Consider the following 10,384-nt stretch of genomic DNA (forward strand, 5'->3'; position numbering starts at 1 on the left):
GGGTGTTAAATGGCTGCACTATAGTGGCTAGGTCAACGCCAACATAATTGAGCTGCCACATAACCCCCCTCAAAAGGACTACATGAGTTGATTTGGATTCTTTATTTCTATGTGGCATAAGAGCAGGCTATTATTCACTACACTACTTTTCTTCCTCAATGCCTGAGTTGGGATTTAATATAATCTGTCCCTTTTCCTACTGTTGGCTATCAATTTTGGCAATAATTAGCCTGCTGACATCACCTCTCTTCCTTTCCACTCACCTACAATCCTGGTACTATTTAAAATTACATGCAAAAGTTGAACAGACCCAATGGCTTTTAAGGTTCCTGGCTTTGTGAAAATTTTGTTGCTCAGAAACTTTGCTTGCTTACTTTTTATTTCTGGACTATTTTTCACATGTTTGGTGGTGGCTTTTTGCCATCTTGTCCTGCTACTGAAACAACATGGAATATTTGTTTCTATATCTGAATGACTGAGCCAATTAAGTTAGCTACACGAGTTCATGTTCAACTAATATTTGATCAACATGAAAGTCTGTAAAATATACACGGGTAACATTTAAACTGCTAATCATATACTCTGGTAAATCTCCTGAGACATTCTCTAAGTATAACTGGTTATGGAGTTAATTTGTATTTTTCAAAGTAGTACAGAGACAGTATTTAAAATTCAAATATTGCTAGAAGGCTTGTGAAAAAGAAAAAAAAATATATATATATACACATAGTGGTAGTCTTTTCAGTGGAAATTTAAGATATATCTACTAAATGCAGGAGATTCTTATTAGAACAAGCCAACTCCTAAAGACAGTTTTGAGTTAAAATAGAGAAAACAAAACAAAAACTAAATATTTGATATTAATAAATTCCTATATTTTTAGATTAGTAACAGTGTGATTTTGTTTCTTTAAAATATCTGTTACAGATAAAATTAAGTAGTAAGTATTGAATGATAAAGTATCTGGAATTTGCTTTAAAACTTTATAAGTATGCTTAGAGGAAAGGGTAAGGCTAATGACTCTGGGAGATGAATATATGGGTTTTCATTATATTTTTCTTTCTGGTGTATATTTTTACAAATTTTGTAACAATATATTTCCCTCCTCATTTAAAAGGTTTTGTTGCAGTGTCTTATATTCTCATGAGTGGATATGGGATTCAATCTCACACACACCCATCTTTTTATAGTGTTAGGGATCCACCCTAGCCCTCAATGATATTCATATTCATAGACTTCACCCTTTTTTCCCCTCTTCCTATCTCAAAGTTCTTACAATCGTTTTATTATCCGTTCTGAATTTTCAGAATGATGTACTTTACACAAGTATGTGAATTTATATCACTGTGCTGGGCACTTGACCTGTTCAAACCAATGATGTCTTTAGGTCTACAAAATTTACATATTTTGTTTCCTTAATATATTAATAGGGTTCTTTGTTTCCTGTTATCTCTTTCTGGAACTCTTGTTCAATTAGATACTGAGCCTCTTATTAACCTCTTTCTCTATTTTGTTCTATATTCTATGTCCAGAGATAGCCTTTCAACTGTGTCATGCTTTTCTTTTCATCCCACAAACTTTCTTAGTTGCTCTCTCCTTTTTCTTCTTAGGGCATCATGTTTTGTTTCATGAAGCAATACTGTCTGAGGTAATTGATTTTCATTTCCTTTAAGTATTTTTGTTTCCTGCATTGTGTGCTCCTTTAAAATGCCCCAACCCCCAGCTTTCTGTTATGTATCCTTCTTCTATATTAGAAAATTTCCTAAGATAGCTAACAATTTTTGGTTGGTTGCTCCTATTTAAAGGGTCAACATTAAAAAGCTAACAATAATGCTGTGTTTATATGTATAGGCCGGGCTTGCCAACTATGGGCTTCAGGGTAATGTCCAGCTGGCTTTTTTGCTGATGTCTTCAAATACTAGTTAGCTGTTAAGTAGCTTTTCTGGAGTAGTTCAATTTGTATAGGAAAGAGCTCTCAATTGTGCCTAAGATATTTAGGCATGAAAGACAGACATCTGGAGCCAAGCAGGGAAGGGAGGCTTAATGAACTACTATTCAGTATGACAAGTTTCACTTAATCCTGATCTTTAGTTCAGTGCCTCACACTTACCCCACTCTGTTTGGAATTCCTCTGGTTCAACCAGACAATGTACTTCCTGTCACCACGAGATGAAAACAAAGGGTCCTTATCCATATCTGGATTTTAAAAGCAATATGTCTGTGGTACTTACTAGTCCATCTAACTCCTGAGCTTTTTTGAGTATATGAATGAATCAAAGTGATTTTTGTATCCTACAGGTTTAAGCCCTCAGGTTTAATTAACTCTTCCTAAGTCATTTACTCTTTTTCTTCCAATTTTTAGGTCAATGACTACCTTTAATGACCTCTAAATGTTGTTAAAGATAAAAATATTTCAAATTTTTGTTCTGTTGATTTTCAAGAGGAAATTACCTCACTACCTATCTTAAAATAGGAAAGCCTATTTTTCTTTATATAAATATTTTCCTCTATTATAGTGAAGTATTATAAGAATTCTGAAAAAATTTTAAATAAATCCTGATTTCTCATAAAATCAGTGGGAAATTTAACAGAAAAAATTCCATTCTCTCTTCTAAACAAATTAAAATACAGCAAAATCAAAAACAACATTAACAGGAATTGGGGTTGTGGCTCAGTGATAGAGGGCACACCTGGCACTTACGAGGCACTGGGTTCGATTCTCGGCACCATATAAAAATGAATAAAATAAAGGTATTGTGTTCAACTACAACTAAATAATAACAACAACATTAGCATCTGGGTGCAGTGGTGTGAGCCTATAATACCAGCAGCTTGGGAAGCTGAAGCAGGAGAATCATAAGTTCAAAGCCAGCTTCAGCAACTTAGCAAGGAAGGCCCTAAGGAACGTTGAGACTCTTGTCTCAAAATAAAAATAATAAAAGAGCTGAGAATATGGTTCAGTGGTTAAATGCCTCTGGGGTTCAATCCCTGGTACCAAAAAAAAAAAAAAAATTATAAACAAAAACACACACAATAAAAATACTATTACTTATAGTTTATCAATAATTTGATAAAGTATAGCCATCAAATGGTTATAAGAGAGCCAAAGAAGATGAAGACAAAACTGAAGATGAAAGGATAAGTTGAAGCCAGATTATGAAAGGCACTAAAGGCTAGGAAAATAGTAATAACTCAAGCATTTACTATGCATGAAACAGTGTACAAAATGTTCTAGACACATTATCTCAACCATTTATAATCTTTTGAGATAAGCTTTATTATTCTAATTTTTGAATTTTTTTTTCTAACAAGAGAAAAAACTAAAACTTAAAAACACTGAGAACTTTATAGTCACAGAGCTGACAATTGAGCTTTTGGGTTCAGTACTAGGTTCTAAGCAAATGAAAATTATAGTTAAGGAAAGAAACGTGATAACCTTTGTTTACACAAATAAATAATGAGATAAATGCTGAAGACTAGATGGGGATGAAATAGGAGAGGGAGTGGAGATTGTAGACTAATTAGAAGACAGTTATGTTTCTACATTTGGGCACAAACAAATATGGTGGTTACTTGCCTACTTAAAATTAGGGATGGCCCCATAACTTACTTTGGTCAAAATATAAGAATAAAGGATTTGTATTCCTTATGGGTAGAATATTTAAGATCTGCTATTCTGTACACCATGTTGTTTTTAAACTCTGTGATAGGGATTTAGTTTAGGCTGAATGACACAGCATACTAAATCAAATAACTGAACATTGTTGTTGTTAGACTTTTGTCCAGTAAAACTCAACAAATTGCACTGGAAAACAAACTGCTCTGTAATCCCAGTCACTGAGGAGGCTGGAGGAGGATTACAAATTGTCAGTCTGAGCAACTTAGTGAGACTGTCTCAAAATAAAATTAAAAGGGCTGGGAATATAGCTCATTGGTAGAGTGTTTGCCTATTGCTTAGTATGCGTGAGGCCCTGGGTTCAATCCCCAGTGCTGCAAACAAAACAAAACACCAAGTTAATAGTTTGTAACTATTCTACATGAGTGGTTTTTTTTTTTTTTAAAGAGAGAGAGAGAGAGAGAGAGAGAGAAAGAGAAAGAGAATTTTTTAATATTTATTTCTTAGTTTTCGGAGGACATAACATCTTTGTGCTGAGGATCGAACCCGGGCCGCACGCATGCTAGGCGAGCGCGCTATCACTTGAGCCACATCCCCAGCCCTACATGAGTGGTTTTATAAACTATGTAGTCTGAGATATAGAAAAATTAGATATACAATAAATTTGAAAAGATCCGCAGTGAGACACATTATATTTGACTGTCAAAAGATAAAAACGGGCTGGGGCTGTGGGTCAGCGGCAGTGCACTTGCCTGGCATATGTGAGGCACTGCATAAAAATAAATAAAATAAAGGTCTATCAACAACAGCAGCAACAGAGGTAACTCTTCACATAGAAGGGATTCTCCTTTAGACTACCAGCCAATTTTTCATCAAGTACTTGGGAGACCAGAAGCAAAGAAAGAAAAAAATGACGAAGAATTATATTCTTCAAAAATAAAGACGAAACTAAGAGATTCCAGATAAAAAAGTTTATTTCCAGATAAAAAAGTTGAGGGAATTTGACAAAAGTAGACTTGAACAACAGGAAATGCTGAAGAAAGTCCTTCAGACTAAAGTGAAAGGACAAGAGACAATAACTCAAAGCCATGTGAAAATATAAGACTACTGAAAAATGTTAACTACAAAGACCACTATAAAAGCTGGTAGTATTATATATTTGGTCCTCTATGACCCTTTTTCCCTATGTGATTTAACAAATGCATAAAACAAAAATTATAAATCTGTTAATAATCACACAATGCAAAAGATGAGATTTGACAATAACAATCAAAAAGAGGAGGCATGGAGGTATACCAGGAACGTAGTTTTGCTATACTATTAAAGATAAATTGATATTAACTCAAACTAGGCTTGGGTAGATGTAAGATGTGAATTGTAATACCCAAGGTAATAAAAACAAACAAAAAAACAAACACTGTAAAGGATACGAGAAAGGACAAAACATGTAGTACTGCAAAAAATCAAAAAGAAAGCAGCCATGGAGGAACCCAGAACAAAAACAATAGATAGGCAGCGGAGCACAACAGACACTAGTATGGCAATTTGTAAATCAATGGATGTGTAACTGATGTGATTCTGCAATCTGTGTATGGGGTGAAGGTGGGAGTTCATAACCCACTTGAATCAAAGTGTGGAATATGATATGTCAAGAAATTTGTAATGTTTTGAACAACCCACAATGAAAAATTAAAAAAAAAAAAACAATAGATAATAAGGAAAACAAATAGAAGAGTGGCTGACATCTTTCCCTATCAGTAATAACTTTATATTTAAATGGATTAAAGGTTCCAATTAAAAGACAAAGACTGTCAGAATATGTTTTTTTAAAAAAATGATTACAAATATAAGTTGTCTAAAAGAACTCACTTTAGATCCAAAGACATAAATAGTCAAAGGATAGAAAAAGATATTCCATGAAGATAGTAACCAATGGATTGAAGAAGAAACTAAAAGGGAAATTAGAAAATACTCTGTAATTAATGAAAATAAAACTGAACATTGTAGGATGCCATTTACAGTGTTCTTTCTTTCTTATATGGGTAAATAAACATGGTCTTGGATTTGGCAATTGCTTGTAACACCAAAAGCATAAGAAACAAAAAGAAAATAGATATAATTGGACTTCATCAAAATTAAATGTGTGTACAAAATATACTATCAAGAAAGAGAAGAAAGGAAAAAGATAAACATTCCAATTAAACATGAAGAGATGACTTCCCTAGAAGTCTAGGGAACATATCAAATGGCCAATAAGCAAAGGAAAATATAATCAACGTCACTGGGTAAATATAAATCAAAATCCTACTGAGATACTACTTCACATCCATTGGGATGGCCATAAAAAGAAACGGAAAATGGCAAGAAGTAGTAATGGTTTAGAGAAACTGGAACCCTCTTACAATGCTTGTGGGAAAACAGTCTGTTGGTTCCTCAAAATGGGAAGGGGAGAGAGAGGTCTGAACTAGAACATGATATATTCCATGCTTTTATTATTATGTCAAAATGGATTCTACTGTCACATATAACTAAAAAAACCAATAAAAATGTTGATTTTAAACTTGCCATATGGTCTAGCAATTCTACTCAGGTATATGCCCAAGGGTCAAAACAAAATGTTCAAATAAAAACTGTACAGTAACATTCATAGCAGCACTATTCATAATAGCCAAAAGATGGAAACATCCTCAATGTCCACCAACAGAAAAATAGATAAACATAATGGATAAATACAAGGTGGTATATCCACACAAAAGATTACTGCCATGAGGGAATGAATTATTGATACATGCAAAAACATGAATGTACCCTGAAAACATTATGCTAAATTAAAGAAACAAGAAACAAAAGGCTATATAGTATGTGATTCTATTTACTTGTTATAACCAGAATAGGTAAATTCATAAAGACAGAAAATAGATTCATGCTCACAAAGACTCAAAGTAGAAATAGGGAGTAATTCCTCAATAGGTCCATGGTTTCTGTTTAGAGTAATGCAGAAGTTCTTGAACTAGATAATGATTGCATAAAACACTGCAAATGTACTTGATGTCAGTGAACCACATGCTTTAAAAAGGATAAACTTTATGTCATGTATATTTCATTACAAAGGAGAAAAGAAACCCATACAATTCTGCCACCTCACTATGAAAACTTGACCTCCACCCAAACCATATTTCCCTGTATTCTACAGCATTTTGTTTAATCTTATTATTACATCTGTTAAATTATGCCAGTACTGTAACTATTGGTATAAATTTCTGACTCACCTGCTGCATGTTCCTCCAGAGGAGGAATCATATCTAATTACATTTGATGCTGTCTGTAACAAGAGTAAAAGTGTGCAGGGTGAGAGGTAGGGGCCTAATTTCATTTTATTACATATGAATTTCCAGTTTTCCCATTTGTTGAAGAGACTCTCTTTTCTCCAATGTATGTTTGTGGAGCCTTTGTCAAGTATAACTGTATTTATGTGGGTTTGTCTCTGTGTTTTTTATTCCATACCATTATTCTCCAAGACTTTTTTGGTGCCAATACCATGCTGTTTTTGTACTATAGCTCTGTAGTATAATTTAAGGTCTGGTATTGTGATGCCTCCTGCTTCACTTTTCTTGCTGAGGATTGCTTTGGATATTCTGGGTCTCTTATTTTTCCAAATGAATTTCATGGCTGCCTTTTTTATTTCTGTGAAGAATGTCATTGGATGGAACCTTAATAGGAATTGCATTAAATCTGTATAACACTTTTGGTAATATGTCCATTTTGACAAAATTAACTCTGCCTATTCAAGAACGTGGGAGATCTTTCCATCTTTTTAGGTCTTCAATTTCTTTCTTTAGTATTCTGTAATTCTCATTGTAGAGGTCTTTTACCACTTTTGTTAGCTTGACTCCTAAGTATTTTATTTTATATATATATTTTTTGAGGCTATTGCGAATGGGACCGTTTCCCCTAATTTCTCTTTCAGTTGATTCATCACTGATATATAGGAACACAATTGATTTATGGGTGTTAATTTTATATTCTGCTACTTTGCTGAACTCATTTATGAGTTCTAGAAGTTTTCTGGTGGAGTTTTGTTTGTATTTTGACTTCTAAATATAGAATCATGTCATTAGCAAACAGGGATAGTTTGAGTTCTTCTTTTCCTGTTCATATCCCTTTAATTTCTTTCTCCTAATTTCTCTGGCTAGTTTCCAGGACTATGTGCAATACAAGTCATGAATGAGGGCATCTCTGTCTTGTTCCAGGTTTTAGAGGGAATGCTTACTATTTTTCTCCATTCAGAATGATGCTGGCCTTAGGTTTAGCATATATAGTTTTTAAAATGTTGAGGTATGTTCCTATTATCCCTAGTTTTTCTGGTGTTTTGAACATGAATGGATGCTGTATTTTGTCCAATGCCTTTTCTGCATCTATTGAGATAATCATGTGATTCTTGTCTTTAAGTCTATTGATGTGAGGAACTGTTTGTAGATTTTTGTCTGGTGAACCAACCTTGCATCTCTGAGATGAACTGCACTCGATCATGGTGCACTATCTTTTACATATGTTTTTATATGTGATTTGCCAGAATTTTTATTAAGAAATTTTGTACCTATGTTCATCAGGGGTATTGGTCTGAAAATTTTCTTGATGTCTTTGTCTGGTTTTGGAATCAGGATACTAGCTTCATAGAATGAGTTTGAAAGGATTCCTGCCTTTTCTATTTCATATAATAATTTGAGGAGGATTGCTGTGAATTCTTCTTGAAGGTCTGGTAGAACTCAGCTGAGAATCCATCTGGTCCTGGGCTTTCCTTTGAAGATAGGCCTTTTTTTTTTTTTTTTTTAAGTAGTTGTTATCTTTACTCTGTTATATTTTTACAGGATATGGTTTGTTCCTTCTGATGGCTGTGAAAGAGAATCTATTTTATGCCTTTTCCCCAATTTCTTGCAGCCTGATGACAATATTGACTTGTAAAAGCAACACTCCAATCTCTTGTTAGTAGGCCTTTGATGACATCTTCAACTCCATTGCTTGAAATTGATCTGCTTGAATTTTCTATGTCCTCCTGATTCAATTCGGGAAGGTCAATGTCTTCAAGACTTTCTATTTTATTAGAGGATAAATTTTCAAAATAGTTTGATTTTCACCTGTATTTCAGTAGTGACCATCACGATGTTTCCTTTTTCATGATTTAGTAATCTGCGTTTTCTCCCTCCTTCTGTTATCAATTTTATGTTTTCAAAGAACCAACTTTTTGATTTGTTGACTTTTTGCATTGTTTCTTTTGTTTCAATTTCATTGATTTTAATTATTTTCTGTCTTCTACTGCTTTTGGTGTTGATTTTTTGTTTTTTTCTAGGGCTTTGGGATGTAATGTTAGGTTATTTATTTGTTGACTTTCTATTCTTTTAATGAATGATCTCAATGCAATGTACTTCCCCTAGAACCACCTTCATAGCGTCCCAGAGGTTTTGATATGTTGTATTACTACTCTAACATACTTGTAAGTATTTTTAAATTTCATCCTTGATTTCTTCTGCTATCTGTTCTTCATTAAATAACATATTAGTCTCCAGGTGTTAGAGTAGATTCTATTTTTTATTTTATCATTGATTTCTAATTTTATTCCATTCTGATATGACAGAATGCAAGGAATTATCTCTATTTTTTTGTATTTGCGAGGAGTTGCTTTGTGGCCTAAGATATGGTCTATTTTACAAAAGGATCCATGTGCTGCTGAAAAAAAAGGTGTATTCAGTCCTTGATAGATGAAATATTCTATATATGTCTATTAAGTCTAAAGTATTAATTGTATTTTCTAGTTCCATAACTTCTTTATTTAGTTTTTGTTTGGAGGAACTATGCAGTGGTGAGACATGTATTAAAGTCATTCAGTATTACTGTGATGCTTTATTGTTTGGGGCATATTTATGACTGTTATGTCTTATTGATGTATAAATCCCTTAAGCAGTATGAAATGTCCTTCTTTGTCCCTTTTGACTTTGGCTTAAAGTCCACTTTATCTGATATGAGGATAGAAATCCCTAGCTTGATGCAATGCCAATCAAAATCCCAATGGCATTTCTTGTAGAAATGGAGAAAGCAATCATGAAATTCATATGGAAAAATAAACGACCCAGAATAGCAAAAACAATGCTAAGCAGGAAGTGTGAATCAGGCGGTATAGCGATACCAGACTTCAAACTATACTACAGAGCAATAGTAACAAAAAGCAGCATGGTACTGGTACCAAAACAGGCGGGTGGACCAATGGTACAGAATAGAGGACACAGAAACCAATCCACAAAACTACAACTATCTTATATTTGATAAAGGGGCTAAAAGCATGCAATGGAGGAAGTATAGCATCTTCAACAAATGGTGCTGGGAAAACTGGAAATCCATATGCAACAAAATGAAACCGAATCCCTTTCTCTCGCCATGCACAAAAGTTAACTCAAAATGGATTAAGGAGCTTGATATCAAATCAGAGACACGGCGTCTGATAGAAGAAAAAGTTGGCTACGATCTACAGTCGGTGGGGTCGGGCTCCAAATTCCTCAATAGGACACCCATAGCACAAAAGTTAATAATTAGAATCAACAAATGGGACTTACTCAAACTAAAAAGTTTTTTCTCAGCAAAAGAAACAATAAGAGAGGTAAATAGGGAGCCTACACCCTGGGAACAAATCTTTACTCCTCACACTTCAGATAGAGCCCTAATATCCAGAGTATACAAAGAACTCAAAAAATTAGACAATAAGAGAACAAACAACCC

At 33.9% G+C, this 10,384-nt stretch overlaps 1 protein-coding gene across 4 annotated transcripts in view; it reads right to left on the reverse strand.

Moving 5' to 3' along the window:
• The window catches only part of Ric1 (RIC1 homolog, RAB6A GEF complex partner 1), a 91,769-nt gene that overhangs the window by 52,950 nt on the left and 28,435 nt on the right, over positions 1-10,384 (reverse strand). The window lies entirely within an intron of this gene.

The sequence above is a fragment of the Marmota marmota genome, unplaced genomic scaffold (genome assembly GCF_001458135.2).
Source record: "Marmota marmota marmota unplaced genomic scaffold, marMar, whole genome shotgun sequence".
Taxonomy (NCBI): domain Eukaryota; kingdom Metazoa; phylum Chordata; class Mammalia; order Rodentia; family Sciuridae; genus Marmota; species Marmota marmota.